The 17,862-nt window shown below is 42.6% G+C and overlaps 1 protein-coding gene and 1 long non-coding RNA gene across 2 annotated transcripts in view; one reads left to right on the forward strand and one right to left on the reverse strand.

The window, feature by feature from the left end:
- The window catches only part of mmd (monocyte to macrophage differentiation-associated), a 104,259-nt gene that overhangs the window by 52,538 nt on the left and 33,859 nt on the right, over positions 1–17,862 (forward strand). The gene's annotated exons all lie outside the window — the stretch shown is intronic.
- On the reverse strand, positions 4,103–9,712 carry LOC125879683 (uncharacterized). Its single transcript, XR_007447962.1, has 2 exons — positions 8,866–9,712; positions 4,103–4,610 (listed from the first exon to the last, which is right to left on the reverse strand). It is a non-coding gene; the product is annotated as an uncharacterized LOC125879683 (long non-coding RNA).

The raw sequence follows: 17,862 nt of genomic DNA on the forward strand, positions 1-17,862 counted from the left end.
TTATTTAATATTTATTTATTTATTTATTTTAATTTTTTATTTTATTTGACTCATACAACCAAACTACTGTATCTACAGTACATTTGTTATTGCCAATAAAGGTTGTCAAGTTAAATGGCAAGTTGTTGTACGGTCATTTTGTATCTATGATACATTTGGGATGGGGGCCTCCAAATAAAATTTCGCTTAGGGACCCATTTTGGTCAGGGGCAGCCCTGATGACGTGTGTTGTCTTCCACCAGGGGTGGCTGTGGATAATCTGCTTCACCTGAGGGAGAGAGGGAGTTAGATTAGACAATACTGTGTGCGCACCAGCACCTACAAGGTTCACAATTAGTGTTGTGACGTTCACGAACAAACCGATTCTATTGAACGGCTCGTTAACATGAACGATGGGGACCGAGTCGCAGCTGGGAACCGTTCTTTTTTTTTTTTTTTTTTTTTTTTTTTTTTAAATATCACTGTGTGCTCCTCCTTTGCTCCTCCCCTGAGCAAAAGTCATTGTAGCCTGCTTTGTTTTTTAATGTTTATTTGTAAGTGTTAAGGTCACGGTGTTGCATGAATAACAAGTCATGGTAGCTTTACACACATACAAACAATTTGTATAAAGGGTAAATCCAAAATAGTGATGTCACTGTCAAAGCAGAGTGACACACACTCTGCTTTGACACCTTGTGGAATATTTACAATGAATCCAGATCAGACTTTAAAATCTAGTCCACACATGTCAAATGAGGTTATAATCAATATTTCAGAATAATTCAAACTCAGATATTGGTGGGATATCTAATTTTGTATTATTTTGTTCCAAATCTTACCCCATCATACCTCCCAGTGATTATTACCAAGATAAAAATGAGTTACCACCAGGCTGGCTTCTTAAAAGTTAATAAATATAAAAATCAGTCAAATGAGCCAGTTTTTTGAACGGCTCTTTGAAAGGAACGGCTCACCAAGATCCGGCTCCCCTCAAAGAGCCATAAATCCCATCTCTATTCACAATTGATAGACAACAGTTAAAATTAAGGGCTGTTGAGTTTTGTTTCATCAGACACAACATAAATGTGCTGCAATGTGAAAGTGTTTATTAGTGTGTTAAAGTTGCAGCCTGTGTTTGAGTTGTTTGTATAGATTCTCCTCCAGGGTGTTCGGACAAAAGAATCCCCGGGTGTACGAACACCAACTTAAAGGTTCCGGGAGAGACCAAGTGACAGGATAGGAAGAGGGGGGTTTGGTAGTTGGTGTATATATGTATATTTATTGTAGTGGGTTTAGTTTCCATCTGTCCTTGTGGCTGGTCAGGTCTCCCATCTGTTAATGCTGGCATGCCTGTACCGCTGTATGTGTTTTTTTCTGGTTTGGTGAATAAACACTCATGATTTGGTGCACCGTACCATCACCTTTTGACTGCTCTTTTACTGCATCATCCAGCCGCTATGGTCATTCTAACACTCCCAAATACAAAAAATGATAAACTATGCATGGTGTAAACATAATTTCTGAACCAGACAATGAAGAACAAAAAAATGACCAACAGGAAAAGGAAAATATGCCTTTTAGTTGAATGTGGTTGGTTCTTAAAAGAACCTTTTTGTGGATGGTTCTGAAAAGATGATCATCCCCTGGGTTGCCAAGGTACTGCACCCTCAGCTGAAAAGTAGGAAGCGCAGATATCCCTCAGACGGATGGCCTCCCGTGCAGCGTTGTTGCTCCCTGCTCTTCTCAAGGTGGTTTCATGCGGCTTTTCACACTCTGCCTGAAGTGCCACCTTTCTGTCTTCCAGCCATGTAATACAACTTTCCAGCTTACCGATCCTTTGTGAAAATTTCCTCTCCACGAAGAAATTGTTTGTTCCGCCGGTCTGTGGTTCTCTCCCTCGGGGATCTTCCAGTGTCGCCCAGGATGTCCATACGCTGACAGCGATGATCAGCAACGGAGACCGTCTCTACTCTCGCTGCCTTCTGCTGGTTGTGATGCGCTGGAGGTGTCTCCTTCAGGGATCTCACCGTGTTCTCCAGAACGTCTATACGATGGAAGCACTAACATTGAAGGCCTTAGCTGTGATCGAAATCGCTCCCTATCATGGTTATAGTGCACTGTATAGTGTGATCGCCATTTTGTAGTGTTGTTCGAATTCTCCGCGGTTAATTTCATTCACTATACAGTGGACTATAAAATGCCCACAATGCATAGCAAATGTGAGTGAACAAACGATGTATCCTACATTTTACTCCCGTATACCACAATGCAATGCTGTCGTCTTTTGCCAGAGGAGAAGAAGAAGAAAAAAAAATTCAGTCAGTGTCCGAAATCTCGTTCAGTCGTTCCCCATGTAGTGCACTATATAGTAAACACGAAATATGGAATAGTGAGTGAGTGAGTGAGTGAGTGAGTGGACGGTTTCTAACACATCTACATGACATCACTTTCATCTTCTTTTTCTTTTCTTCTTCTTCTTCTTCTTCTGCTGTTTAATGGCGGTTGGTAAACAGCGAATTGGTGCATTACCGCCACCAACTGGTATGGAGTGTGGATCAAAATGACTATTACACCTTCTTAAAAAAACCCTGCCTGGCTATGCTAACCGAGAGGGAGAGTGTTTGTTGTAAAGTTGTTGTAAACTATGCTAGTTACCATGGCTAGCTAGCTAAACACGGTCCTGAACGGGGCTACCGCACTCGCAAAGTAATGTCAGCTACTGGGAAGTTTTCTGTTAACCTACGAGCTAACCCTACGTTTCAGCTGAAGATTGTAGCAGTCTTCAGTGGCTGCAGCAATTTATGTCCACTTGTTCCCTATTTAAAGATAACGATTTTGTAAATAGTCTGCAAGATGCCCAGTGGTTTCAAAATCTTATAGTCTGTAACTAAAAAGTCTGACTTGTGACACTTTGCCTTTAGATGTGAGAGGATTTAGTCATTTCAGTCTTCTCAAAGTCTTCTACTGTATTGCAGGCACGGTGCGTTATGATAATGTACAGTAAAACGCACATATTTGCCTCAGTCAGTATCTTAAGTCCTCAGAGAAAAACATAGACGTTAGTGTAAATTATTCATGTGAGTTTTCATTTTATTGTCCTACTTGAGATGGTATGTTTATAATTCTAGACAGTAGGGGATTGAGGTTTGTGTAGTTTTAGTTGTAGCTGTTCATCTATGCACACACGAGTGATGAAAAAAATTTGTGTGAAGACTTCAGTAGGTTTACAGGTTAAGGCAAACAACTAATATAATTCTTTCACAACTTTATGGTGTATCTGTTTGTAAAATTCTGGTTTGAGGTGTTGGACTAAGAGTCTCATCCTACTCTCTAATGTGCTATGTGTGAGCTCAGTCCTGCGTGTTCTTTAATGAAGCAATAGGAGAAGATATTCGGTCTCAGTTAATGTAGTTTATTAAGCAGTAAAGGAATAAAATTACAGAGCTCTGGGTCTCAACTTCACGTCCCTGACGAACAACAAAGGTGTGTCAGTTCACGAAGTCTGACCTCCTGTCCTTTCCCTGACCCAGTATATTTGAGCGTAACAGAGTGTCATTGTGCACGCAAGGCGTTGTCCTCTTCTCATTGGCAGTTCCACTTCCTCCTTCACCACACCACGCCCCTGCCTCGTGTTAATATGACTCCTTCCCGCTGGCGGTGGGGGCGTGGTTCCTGTTTTGAAAGACAAGAGAACAACACAACTCCCTACACGTGCAGTACCTTACTATCTGTACATCACTTTCTATTCTTTTTACCATATATGAAACTAATTATCTAAGCATTGCGATATGTGCTCCTCAGACTTCATGTCTCTTCCTCTCCTGTACTTCTCCACTTCTGCAAAGCAAACACATTCAGATCAGCTGAAATCATCTCAGTATTCTCATTGTTCACATATCTAAAACTTATATAGTGAAACACAAATTATAGTAAAACACATAAAATCATTCTATTCCCAACAGTCCCCCTTTTGGCCTCATAGGACTGAGGCCACTTTTTTTTTTTTCAGTCCCAATGTCTCCAGGTCCCCCTTTTTAGGTCTTGTGATTACTGCACTTGTTGTTTCTTTTGAAACAAAAAGTTATAACTCCCCCTTTTGGTCTCATACACATGAGACCACTCATTTCTTTATTTTGTATTGCAAAAAGGTAAATATAAACGTGTAAAATATAAAAGTAAATATGGAGTGTAAATGTTCTGCAAGCGAATCTTTCTTGTATCCTGGCTTTATATTACTCAAACGTACTCTGGGCAAAGTGTTGCTTCAGAGGAGCTTCTAACCTTCACATTGATCACAGGATATCTTTACCGCACTTATGCTGAACTAAGAGTAAATGTAGGTGTGAGTGAGTTGGGGTTTTTTTTGGGTTTTTTTTAGTCTTTATTGTCTCTTATGTCTTCCAGTGTTCGGGCAGGTGTCTCTGCCACTGCACACTGACTCCAGTGATACCATGTGTCACCTTTTCCCTGTAGTTTGACGGCGTGGGACGTCCGTTCCATGACTTTGTAGGGGCCAGTCCACCTATGCTCCGACCACTTTCTTTTAATCACCTTGAGCAGGACCCACTCTGATTTTGGGTGCCCCTCTCCTTCTGCTCCCTCCTGAGCTGTGGTCACCTGTTTGGAGAAAACTGACACCAATGCTGTTAGTTGGTCATAATACAGTTTATATTGTAGAGGACTTTCTTTCTCTTCTGTAGTTTGAATCCCAGCTCCCGGTCCTGGGAACTGTTGCCCTGTTTTCAGCTCATATGGAGTAAAACCTGTCAGTGAGTTAACAGAGCTCCTGATGGGTAATAGAGCTAGGTAGCATCCACCCAAGTCATTTTAGTCTGGGCACAAATCTTGCCTATTTTTCCCTTAATAGACTGATTCATTCTTTCCACTCTGTCCTGTGACTGAGGATGATAGACTGTACCAAATGTATGTTTTAGTCCCAATGCTCTCTCTACTTCTTGTAGATCTCTGTTTTTGGAATGGGTTCCGTTGTCGGATCTGATTCTTTTGGGAAACCCATGTGTGGGAATGTATTGATTGATCAGAAATTTGATTACTGTCTTTGCATCCTCTGATTTGGCAGGTATGGCTTCTGGCCAACCAGTGTATGCATCCACTGCCACCAGAAGACACCTGTATCCTCCCACTCTCTCTAGCATGTCTGTATAGTCATTAATGACTTCTTGACCTGGGAGTTTGGGGAGGAAATCTCCTGATGTGGTTTCACCGTGGGTCTAACATTGTATTCTGTACATATTTTACATTCTCTGATGTGATTCTCAATCATGGCTGGCAGAAAAGGGTGCCACCAATGAGTGAGACCTCGCACCATTTGCATCTTTCCACAATGAGTCACACCATGAGCTTCTTGAAGGACTGATCTCCTCAGCCCTGGGGGCAGTGCAGGTCTCCCGTCTGGGGACCCCCACATACCCTCTGTCTTTACTGCTCCTCTTTCTCTCCAGACTGTGAGCTCCTCTGGAGAGGCTTTCTGCTGTTCTGCTATTAACATATTTACATCACAGGGCGGCAGGAGGTTATGCTCTGTTCTCTCTGTTTGTAGCATTACATACTGCTGACTGTATCCTGCCTTTCCTTTGGCTGCCACATCTGCTGCGTCATTCCCTCTGGAGACAACTGTCCCTGTTTTGTCATGACCCTTGCACTTAATCACTGCTACCTGTGCCGGCTTCATCAGAGCCTCCCGTAGTCTCCTCATGTCCTTCTCATGCTTACTGGGGGTCTTTGCTGCTGTTAAAGCCAGATCTGATCCACTGTGTCATTTCCACATGGATCGCTCCTACGACATAGGCAGAGTCTGTGTAGATGTTCACATTTTTCCCTTCTGACCATTCTAATGCTGCAATCATTGCTTGGAGTTCAGTCAATTGAGATGATTCTTTTCCTGTCACACTTTCTGTAATCACTTCCTCAAACCCTGTCTCTGTCTGTCTTACCACTGCATATGCTGCTTTCAGTCCCTCAGTTGGATGCCTGAAACAGCATCCATCTGTGAATAATGTTTTTTTTACACATAGGGCCTAAGTCTTTAGCTTGATGTTTTGCATGCACTGCCAAGGATATGTGAGGGGAGGCTTCCTCCGCCGCCTCATACCACTGCAATTGCTCTGAGGTCAGTTCAACAGCTGCAGCCACTCCCTCATTTCCCACCAGTATGCAGGTGGATGTTATCTCCTACATTTTCCCTTCTATCTCATTATAAAATGCCTGTTGATACAGCTCGTCGCCATTCCTGTCATAATGAAGAGTTACATGGAGGGGATCGGGAGGAGGCGTGTAGGGATTTAATGACTGAACCCAGGGACGCCACGACTGATAGAGAGTGCCAATGCCAGGCGTCTCCGTGGTTTCTGGCTCGAGAAGGCCCCAGTAGATATCAGCCCAATGTCCTTCAGCCGTGGGGGAGGTATCCGCTGATAACAACATTTGCAAGGAGGAATGCACAGTTGTTAACGAGCAGTTCACAGTGTAGCCATTTGGGAAGGTCACTATCAGCCCATCCGGGTGCAGAGTATGGAAGCTCCACACTTCAGCAGCACATCCCTCCCCAATAGATTCACAGGGCATGACAAAGGAGAAACACATCTGTGTGAAAATGTCTGTTCAGCCTGGAGTATGGTGGTAGTGAGTGGTTTGGTGAGCGGCAGATTTTGTGGTTGTCCCGAGAACCCAGTTAGTTCAACTGCTGAGGATGATATTTGGTGTTCAGACACAGGGAGATTCAAGGTGGCTCCACAAATAAAACACCCTCTACCGCCCTGACCCCCTCTTGGGCCGCCACGATCCCCACCCCTGCCTCTGAATCCTCCTGTACCTCCTCTCGAGCCACTCCAATGGGGAGGGCGAGGATCAACCCACTCTGGGGTTGGAAATAGATCTGGAGTGTGTATGGGGGAGGGCGGAGGCTGCTGAACCGTCTGATTGGTTGATTTTTTCTCTGCTTTTTGCATCGTTGGTTTTCGACATGTATCTTCCAATTGGAGTTTCAACAGCTGAACCTGTGCTGACTCTGTACTGTCCTTCTCTGCCTTTCTCTGATGGCATTGTATATGACTTCATTAATCCTGTAAGCTTCACTGCTCTCTCCTCGTATTCTTCCCTGAGTCTGTGTCTGACCATATCTGATCTCCCTCATCGTCTGCTTCCTGTGTCAGTCTCTTTACATGTGCTAACCCCTGTCTTATTTCCCTAGTTACTTCCTGTTTAGCTTTCTCATACTCCTCCTCATCCACCACATCTGCATTGATCACTCCCTCCTTAATCACCAGCAAAGGCATTTGCCTGTTGCTCCCCTAGTATGGTGGTGGAGATGGGGCTGGGGGTGTCTGAGGTAGCTCGGGATACAATCTATTATGGGTGGGCTCTGGTGGTGTCGGCGCAGGAACTGGCGCAGGAGTTGGCGGAGTTTGTTTGTCTCTGGTTTTTTTTTTTTTTTGTGAGTCTTATCAGTGTGTTTCCAATAAGTCATGGCAGTAACTGCCATCTGATGGAGCAAGGCGTTACGTTCCTTCTCCTCCTCCTGGTTTTTCCATTGTCTTTTATGAGTTTTGGTTTATTCTCCTTTTTTTGTATGTTCTTCCAAATCATCTCTCGCCTTTACCTCTGCAGCCAGCAATTTCTTTGTAACATTTACTGCCTCCTCATCGCCAGGAAGCTCATTTTGGGCCTGTAATGCCTTCCATAAATCATCAAACTCCTTTCCTACAGCCTGTCTCTGCTTATCTATTACTCCTGACAATAACTGTTTCCTAATCTCCCCACACTGTGTTTTTCTGGGATGGGAGGACACCCACCCTGCTCACGATAGTCCCTGTCAAATTCACCGTCCATGATGTCTCTCTGTCCCTCCTCTGTCCTTACTTATTTTACTCAGAGGGTATTACTCGTCACGATGTTACAAAGCTTCACACAATTACAACAATACACACAATACTCAGCGCCACGTGACCGCTCTGCAGCGCAGTCCGCACGGACTTATTTTCCCCTTTCTACCGTTGTGATTTTGCTGCTTAAGTTCCACCAAATGCAGGCCGACACACCCAAGCTTCTACACCACTCTCCTAGGAGGGTGCGGGGTGCCTATGGCTCGGCGGCAAATGGCTTCTATCTTAAGGCGAAATTACACAACTTCCTCTTTTTCTTCCCCACAGAACGCGACCACCGCTCAGGCACGAAAAGAGTTGGAATTCGAGTCACCTCTAATAGACTCTACACAACTCTTCCGCCCCGTAAAAATAGCTGGTTGTCGGTAAGCCACCCACAAAACAATATCCCCTTAAAAGACTTATTTATTTACACTCCCAATATGAGGGTGGTTCTGCGGACCATTGAATAGATGTCTCAACATGAGCGATAGTATTCAGTGTTAGGGATCACATGGAAAACGCTCCCCTGCCCGCAGAACTCTGTAACCTCTTTTTTGTGTTGTAACAATCTACACAAAGGTCTTTCAACCTCAGACAACCCGTGTCTTCAGACTATATTCTCAGCTGTCCAAGGGGCAACCTTATGGGTTCTCCCCCCGAACTTATCCACCTCAGGACACTTGTCTTTTTCTTTTTTAGAGACTAGATGGAAAACCTAGTCTCAGGGCTTTTCACCCGACTATGTTTCATATTTAGGAGTCAAATTTATGATTTGCTCCGGGGCCTTTCACCCTGTCCTGTCGAGGTGTTGACTATGTTTCGTATTTAGGAGTCAAATTTATGATTTGCTCCAGGGCCTTTCACCCTGCCCCGGGGCATTTCACTTTTGTTTTGTTTTAATTTTATTCCTTTACGTTTTAGACTAGGAGACTGTAGTAAAATGACAACACAATCTTTTAGCATTTCCAATTGCAGAACTTCGATAAAACAGGCGTCTGCTTACCTTTTTCTCAGGCCGGCCAAGTGTTGTCACGATACTGTCGTCCTCCGCTGAATAATCTTTATTCCATCACTTCTCCGTCTTCATCACGTCGGGGTCACCAAATTGTTGGACTAAGAGTCTCATCCTACTCTCTAATGTGCTATGTGTGAGCTCAGTCCTGCGTGTTCTTTAATGAAGCAATAGGAGAAGATATTCGGTCTCAGTTAATGTAGTTTATTAAGCAGTAAAGGAATAAAATTACAGAGCTCTGGGTCTCAACTTCACGTCCCTGACGAACAACAAAGGTGTGTCAGTTCACGAAGTCTGACCTCCTGTCCTTTCCCTGACCCAGTATATTTGAGCGTAACAGAGTGTCATTGTGCACGCAAGGCGTTGTCCTCTTCTCATTGGCAGTTCCACTTCCTCCTTCACCACAACACGCCCCTGCCTCGTGTTAATCTGACTCCTTCCCGCTGGCGGTGGGGGCGTGGTTCCTGTTTTGAAAGACAAGAGAACAACACAACTCCCTACACGTGCTGTACCTTACTATCTGTACATCACTTTCTATTATTTTTACCATATATGAAACTAATTATCTAAGCATTGCGATATGTGCTCCTCAGACTTCATGTCTCTTCCTCTCCTGTACTTCTCCACTTCTGCAAAGCAAACACATTCAGATCAGCTGAAATCATCTCAGTATTCTCATTGTTCACATATCTAAAACTTATATAGTGAAACACAACTGATAGTAAAACACACAAAATCATTCTATTCCCAACAGAGGTCTTACAGATGTGCCTTACAGATGGACAGTTTACATGGTGGATACATGGCAGGCTGGGGAGAAGAACCCGCAGTCATTCCATCATGTGCTGTGAACAAAATAAGAAATGTCTTGTGGGAACCGAGCGGAGTCTATACAGGGTTTAAAGATGTAGATATTGATGATGATTATACAGAAGTAGATGAAACATGGAGAAATGTTATTGCTATTTAGACTGCATAGTTAATATTTGAATAGTCTTACCTAATAATAACAAATTTGTTTTCATCTCATGCCCTCTTGACTTTAGCTCTTTGTTTACTTTCTTTCTTCACTTCCATTCCTCTTCTCATTTTTTGAGCTGAACTGCCGATCAACACCATGAAGACTAGGGTGACAGATGGCCATCCGTAAGTGTCTGTCACCCTAGTCTTTGCAATGTGTCCTGCACCACTGGCCCTCATCGGCCCTTGTCTGCTTTTTTTTCAGCATGTTGATTCTGCGTGGGAGATGGCAGAGCCTGTTGGTGAATGAAATCACTGATTGGTGGTTCAGCTCAGCACATGAGAAGAGAAAAGGAGGTCAAAAAAGAAAAAAGAAACAGCTGAAATCAGAGGGAGTGAGACCAAAACAAACTTGTTCCATAAGGTCAGATTATTTTTCTTTAACCATTGAGCTCTTCAGCAGAAACGTTTGCTGATGCTTTGTGTTATTGTTCACTAGCCGTGTGAACCCGACTCTGATACGCATTGACTGGATACAGGTACTCGTGCTTGAGCAAGAACAAATGCACCTGAATTAAGTTGAAAAGCCTGTATTTAAGCCTGAAACATGGCTGTGTACATTAAAACACCAGCTGGTTTCGACCCTAAGGTCTTCCTCAGGGTACAAGAGGGTGGACAAGAGTCAAGCAAACACCCTGTTGCACCCCGATGAAGACCTTAGGGTCGACACCAGTCGGTGTTGTAATGTAAGCAGCCATGTTTGTGGAATACAGGCATTTTAACTTAACTCAAGTGCATTTGTTTTTGAGTGCCTGAAGTTCATTTTTTCATCCCATGAGCAGAATTTTTAGTTATTTAAATCATGAAATATCTGATCGTAGACTTTGTAAGCAAGGCTAAGAATCTAATTAAGCCTTTATTGCCATTTTCGACACTTTATAATACTCTTATGTGTGAGAATTTGATAAGTATAGAATAAACTAGAAAAGCAGTCAGAGAGTGCAGACCTCCGCCAAGTAAGTGATATTCCCTCCCCCTCTGCATCAGATTTTGCAGCCTGCATCACAGTCAGGTTATTTGCATCACTATCATTATTAGGTTATATATGCCTTCACCATGGAGACACTGTGTGGTGTATTTATTTTGTTTATATTTTGTACCAACACAGAATATAATGGTTTTTTTGTATTTTTCACTTTCTTTTTTTCCAACACAGAACATTAATTTCAACTTTAGAATTACAACAATATTTAGCAAGTAGAACAAGATGTGCTTTATTATTTTATCCACTTTGCTTCAACCGATCACCACCAAAATGTTATCATCTGTTCCTTGTCCCATTATCCGCCTTTCCTGAAAATTTCATCAAAATCCGTTCATAGCTTTTTGAGTGATTTTGCAGACAAACAAAGACAAACGCTGGCGAAAACATAACCTCCTTGGCGGAGGTAATTAAAAAAGATTACAAATTCTGACCAAGTGTTCAAAGGCAACTTTAGGTATTTGACACGTTTTGACACTGCTAGAGACACATTCCAGGTGGTAATAATATACTGAGGTTCAAATTTATTTATTTTACCCATATACTTTACTCTTAAGGATCTGACCAAGCATTTATCAAATAACTGCTAAGTAGCAAAACATTTCAGTTGATACAAGCCCTAAAGCTGCCAAACATTACCCACTTTTCCATTCAAATAACAAAATTATGCCTTTAAAAAAAAAAAAACCTTAGTTTGAATGTAACGTGATGTTTTTATTTATCGCAGTTTGCTAAAACCTGATCAAATGCCCAAAGAAGCCACACAAAAACTTTGCCTATGTTAAAAAAAGTCATTGATTTGCAAAATTTCCAGATGAGGAACTATGTAAAACAGTAACTAGACTTTACTTGATGCTACAGACACATTGTGGCTGATACTAAAAGAGGTACCCAGCTCTAGTGATAATTAGGCTCTCCATCACCATTTTAGGAATGCATAATTTCTAAAATCATTCTGCATGCATGAGTGGAGAAATGAGACACGGCTGAAAAGAACTGGGATTTTATTAGACACTACAAATTACAGAGAGACAGAGAGGCCGAGGGCTGAACTGCACAAATACATGTTATGCATCCATTCAATGACAGTCAAGACCGAATACACCTTTAAGTTGTATTTTTAAACACTCTGAAACAGTCCGTTGGTGTTGCCATGAATACAATGGTTACAAGTCTATTGCAGTGTCCAAAATAAGAAACGAAGAGAGTTGTCAGTGAGTATAATATATATATACTTTTTGATGCACTAAGAAGCCCTTCAGTGCAGATGTGAACCTATTCGGTTGGTGCAGTGATGAGAGCTTTACATTGCTGAGACTGGGGAACAGTCAGTGGATTCAAGGCACTGGAATAGACTCAGGAGTATGGTTAATGTTTCTGGGTGAGGTAGTGAAATCACTTGACGGTGAGGTACTTTTGGGATACACATGGATTAATTATTGGCTTTTTCCTGTTATATATACATCTCTTTATAAAAGCACGGTTTCTCTGTCTGTGTTTGTGTCTGTCCCCTCCTGACGCCCTCTCGCAGGATTTTCCAGGGCTTGATGTTCTCTCTTCTCACCAGAAGAGGAGGAAGAAGATTCTTATGGACACTCATGGATACGCACACTCGAATGATCATGATCATGGATACGCAGCATTGCCAGGTAACTCGCATTATCCACAGGCCAACGCATTACGGAACCTGCTTAGCATTGCCCACACTGGCATAGCATTATTCCTTCAGTCATCGGCACCTGCGTTAAAGCTTTTAGCGTCAGTCATCCGAACCTAACCGTCCGCTAACTTCACCTGCTTTAACGATAGCTTCGTGTTGGTTGCAGAAAGTACATTGCACTTCACGGCTTTTAGAAGTTTAGCACATAGGCCTGAGTTCTCCTCTAAATTTCACCTTTTTCACTTTTTACTTTAATTAATTTCATCTTTGGAAATACCTTCCCATACATTTCCACACAATATCTGTTCACTCAGTTGACTGAATTTGTGTTTACACGTTTCCCAGTGACAAAGCAAAAAAGATACTGGTAGTGGTACTTTCACATTAGTGAAATGGGGTTCAACTCCCTACAGTGTCATTGCTAAAAGCCAAACACAAGACATTACAACAACTTCATAAGCAACAACTGATTAAACATATACACTAGAGGGCTGCATTGGGATTGCATTGGGTCCCGCCGGGTGTTACGGCTGCAGGGCCGTGTGTGTGTGGATGGATGTTTTTTTCTTTTCTCTGCTGTCTCCAGGTTTGGCCCCTCCCCTCCTACTGAAAATGGCTGGTAACTACTCACACCTGTGAGCCGTTACCCATCAGGCACTGGGGCAGCATAAAAACCTTCTCAGAGAGGCAGATTTTCCCTTTGCGGTCTGAAGGCGCACTGAGCCCTCTACTTCCCAGCGCTCTCAAAGCTGGCGGGTTTCATCTTCAGTATCCCCGCATCCAGGGCACCTTCAGAGCGAGCCTTTAGTGTCTGTGGGCACATCTTGGAAGAGAGACGCACGGGATTGGGACCGCAGTCGGTCAGCAACATTCTCTTCCTGCACAGCAATATTATGGTCAAGTGATTCATTTGTTATATTCATTCGTTTCATTCGTTAACTTTGTTTATTTTATGTTATTTATTAGTGTTATTTGAGCCACTCACAGCCTACTCTCGTTGCTATTTGTTAATTACATAAAGAGGCGTGATGATGCCGGTGTTATTGAGCATAGGCTTTATCTTTATCTCATTAATGTTTCTTATTCAGGTCTCTCTTAGAAAAGAGACCTTAATCTCAATCACTGCGTGATTATATAAAGGTAGAAAAATAAATAAATACAGAGGAGGAGAATAGAATATGAAACAGCCTTTATTTCATTAAAAACTAAATGAAAACAATGAAATAGGAGTGCTATTCCTGACCAGTGCGTCTCTGCGGGACGGGAGAAGACACAAAATCAATGCATCTCTATTATTGTGCGGGCATAAATTCTCAGTTTTGCGGGAGCGGGTGGGAGTGTAACACACACATTGTGGTTGCAGGCGGTAATGGTCAGAAATTCAGCGGGAGCGGGCAGGAGCGGGATGAAGAAAACAGTCCCACGCAGGGCTCTAATATACACCTCAATCTGTATCCATATTAATCACAGACACATGTAGCCTTTAATCTTTCAACTGACGCCTCCTTACCAAAATATATGTTTACTATGGGCACTGCACTAGTATGTATGATTTCATAAAAAGATGTTCCACGGATTTAGGAGGCATCGTTCCAGTCTTCCAACACCCTTTGAAGTGCAAAAATACTAAGACGATAGTTTGTGGTTAGAAAAAAACCCTTTTCTGTCACACACACACCTTTGGATTGGATCGCTAATGGTCAACCAGGTCTGTACTGGGATCTGACCAGTTTGATTGGGCTGTTATTGGCTTTTCTGATTGTTTCATTTGGGTTTTTGAAATCCTGTTCCCACCCTGTAGCAAAGCAGATACTGATGCCTCAAGAATGAACACAAAATATGGAAGTCCAGGGCTGCCACTATTAAAATAAAATCATTTACTTAAAGCAGCTCTTACCTTTCTTGCATTTCACACAGCACTTAGAAAAAATTTGAACATCCACAACTCCCGCCTCCCTCCAAAGTCCCATCCTCCTCCTCCTGCAACTCCACCTCCCTCCAAAGGCCCACTCCCCCCTCCTCCATTACGTCCTCATTACATCTATGATAGACGTAGGCGTTGGCTTCACATTCATGAAGTCATTCATTTGTGAACAACCGGCAACAACCGCGGCTGTATGACGAGGCTTGCAAACCCGTGAAGGAAGACAAGCAAACTCTAATCATCTCTTATGCACTTCCCATCCCGGTGGTAAGGCGTCTTGAAGTTTGGGCACCTTGTTACAAACCACGGGATTAAGTCACTCACTAAAGCACTTATCACTATCTGTTCACTTGCTCACCTAACACACGTATTGTTTGCAGTCTTCCATAAGGCAGGGTTTTCTCCCCTCTCTGGGAGAAGGCTGTAGTTCAGTCTATATCTAGTGGATACTTCCCAAAATTTAAATCGTAACTGAATATTATAACCCTTTGTGTAGTATATTTAACTTATTATTCTAAGTGTTATCCTTCAGTATTTTCTTTTTTTAAAAAAAAAAAAAAAATTAAGAACTTTGCCCATTTTATCTATTTTTCTACCTTTTAAATTGGGTTAAACATTTTTATCCATTTTAAAATAACTAAATTGCAAATTATTGAAACACACACAGGCACGCACATACAAAATGGCAGCAAAACAATGCTCCAACACAATGACACCAGAACAAAGGCAAGCTGTGTGGTCCAAAGCCTTTAATGGAAAAATAAACTCCACTAAAACCTCTACCAAATTAAAGCCTGCTGATCCACTGAGGCCAACCAAACAAAATCCTCTTGACAATATCAAGCCAAAACCAACTCCTCTTCCCTCTGACCCTCATCCAGCTGCCAACCCAAGCATTGACAACTTTATTGAAGAGGCGCTGCAGACTGTCGAGCAAGGGTCAGCAAGTGCCCCCAAACCACCTTTGATCAGCAGCACCCAGAGCTCTCAAAATAAACCAGATGAAATTCTGAAAACAATTTTTGGAGAAATCCAAACCCTGTTCAATGATCTCAGTTATCATATTCAACAAACTCCACTTGCTTTATTTGTGCCAGAATTGAAGCTCCTAGCACCATGGCCTGAAAAAGCTTTTCAAAGCTCCAACCTCAGCGTGAAGCTGGCAAACCGCCAAGACAGGACAGGACCACAACAAACCGACAGGCAAATTATCATTAAAGGACCATCACTCAACATCACCGTCGACCAAATCAAAGAGGAACTTAATAACCAAGGCATTGAGATACTGAGAGTCCACCACATCATCAGCAGGAGAACAGAGACCCCCACCACCTTTATCAGGGTCTCTTTGACTAACCCTGATGATGCCCCTAAACTTCTAAGGGAAGGATTTTTCATGGACTTTTTCCACTATTGGGTCGAAAAAGCACACAGTGCTCCGAACATCAAACAGTGTTTCAACTGCCAGGGGTTTAACCACACAGCCCCACAGTGCAGAAACAAAACTAAATGTGTCAGATGTGGAGAAGAACACTCACACAAAACATGTGACAAAGCCAAACATGAAGCAAAATGTGCTAACTGTGGTGGTAATCATTCTGCGGCTTCCAAGCAATGTCCAACATATTTATCCCAGATCCGGCCCCCCCATGCCCGGACCCAGTCTCTCTCTCAGCTCCACTTAGGTCACAAAACCACCAGACCCCTAGCACAACGCACCACCCTCCAAGATGACCTGAAGACCTTGTGCCAGGACGGAAAACAATTTGAAGTCATCTGGAAATGTCTGGAAAAACACTTCCAATAAAAAGTTAAAGAAAGGGGGAAAAAAAAAATGGGCCAGTTTAACATTTTTCATATTAACATAAGAGGCATAAGATCAAACAGAGAAGAGCTGCTGCACATTCTACAGGAAAAAGACGTGCATGTAGCTTCAGTAAATGAAACATTCCTCTCCCCCCACATCGATTTCTCTCTACCTGGATATGACATCATAAGAAGTGACAGACCTCAGGGAAAAGGTGGAGGAGTGGCTCTGCTTATTAAAAGACCAGTTGTTTACCACCTTCCAATAATCACCTCATTCAACCCGAAGGCTCAAGCTGCTGCAAGAAAACTAAAATATGATTATAAAACAGCAAACTGGGAGGCATTTAAACATTCCACCACCAACCTGAGTAATAATCTCCTTCCTTGTGACCCCGAGCCCTCCACCATTGACCAAAGAGCTCTTTTTCTGGGACAAATCCTCCTCACAGCCCGGGAAAACACAATAAACTTCAAAAGAATTCAAAATGGTCTAAAGAATCTTCCACTTTCACTGATACACCTGATAAAAACAAAAAGGAAACTAAGAAGAGAGTTCATGGAAACAAGATCTCCAGAGATTAAACAAAGAGTTAATCAATTACAAACACAAATACGGAGAGAAATAAGGAGAGAGAAAGAACATGGGACAGGTTTTACACAGACCTAAATAATGACCCGAACCCAAAAACATTCTGGCAAAAAATTCACCAAATAAATGGAAAGAAAAACAACTCTAAAGTCTCAGTATTAAGAAATAATGACAAGATTATTGAAGAAGAAAAAGAAAAGGCCAATGTTTTTAAAGAGCACTTGAAGAACGTCCATTCATGCCCAGAGGACCCTTTATTTGATCCAGAGTGGAAAGAAATTGTAGAGCGGCAGGTCAGTCTGCCTACACATCTACCCATAACAACAAACACAGATACCAATAACCCTCTGATTAAAGCTGTCACAATAACCGAACTCCAAGAGCATCTCAAGAAACTCAAAGTCAAAGCCCCGGGGGAAGATGGTGTAGACAATAGACTCATCAAAGAATCAGCAATAGAATATCTGGCTCAACTCGCAGACCTCTTCACAATCTGCCTCCATACTGGTTACTTCCCTAAGCCCTGGAAATCAGCTCTGGTCACCATGATTCCCAAACCACACAAAGATCCTCACCTGGCAGCCAACTATAGACCCATCAGCCTCCTGAGTACTCTGGGCAAACTACTGGAGAGAATGCTGGCTGACAGGCTTCAAAGACATTTTGATGCTCTAGGAGTTTTGGGGGTCCACCAGGCAGGATTTAGGAGGGAAAGAAGTACAACTGACAACATCTTGAGACTGGCAGAGGATGTACAGCGTGGCTTTAATAAAAAAGAAGTGACGATTGGAGTCTTCTTTGATATTGAGAAGGCATTCGATAAAATGTGGCATGATGGACTTGTATACAGGTTGCTGGATCAGAATCTTAAACTCCCACAACAAATGGTGGTGCTTTTAAACAGTTTTTTAAATGACAGAGAAATCGCAGTGAAAGTTGGAACCTCAGTCTCTTCTAGATTCAGCCCAGAAGCCGGTGTGCCCCAAGGCTCAGCCCTCAGTTCT

Source organism: Epinephelus fuscoguttatus, linkage group LG19, assembly GCF_011397635.1.
Source record: "Epinephelus fuscoguttatus linkage group LG19, E.fuscoguttatus.final_Chr_v1".
NCBI lineage: Eukaryota > Metazoa > Chordata > Actinopteri > Perciformes > Serranidae > Epinephelus > Epinephelus fuscoguttatus.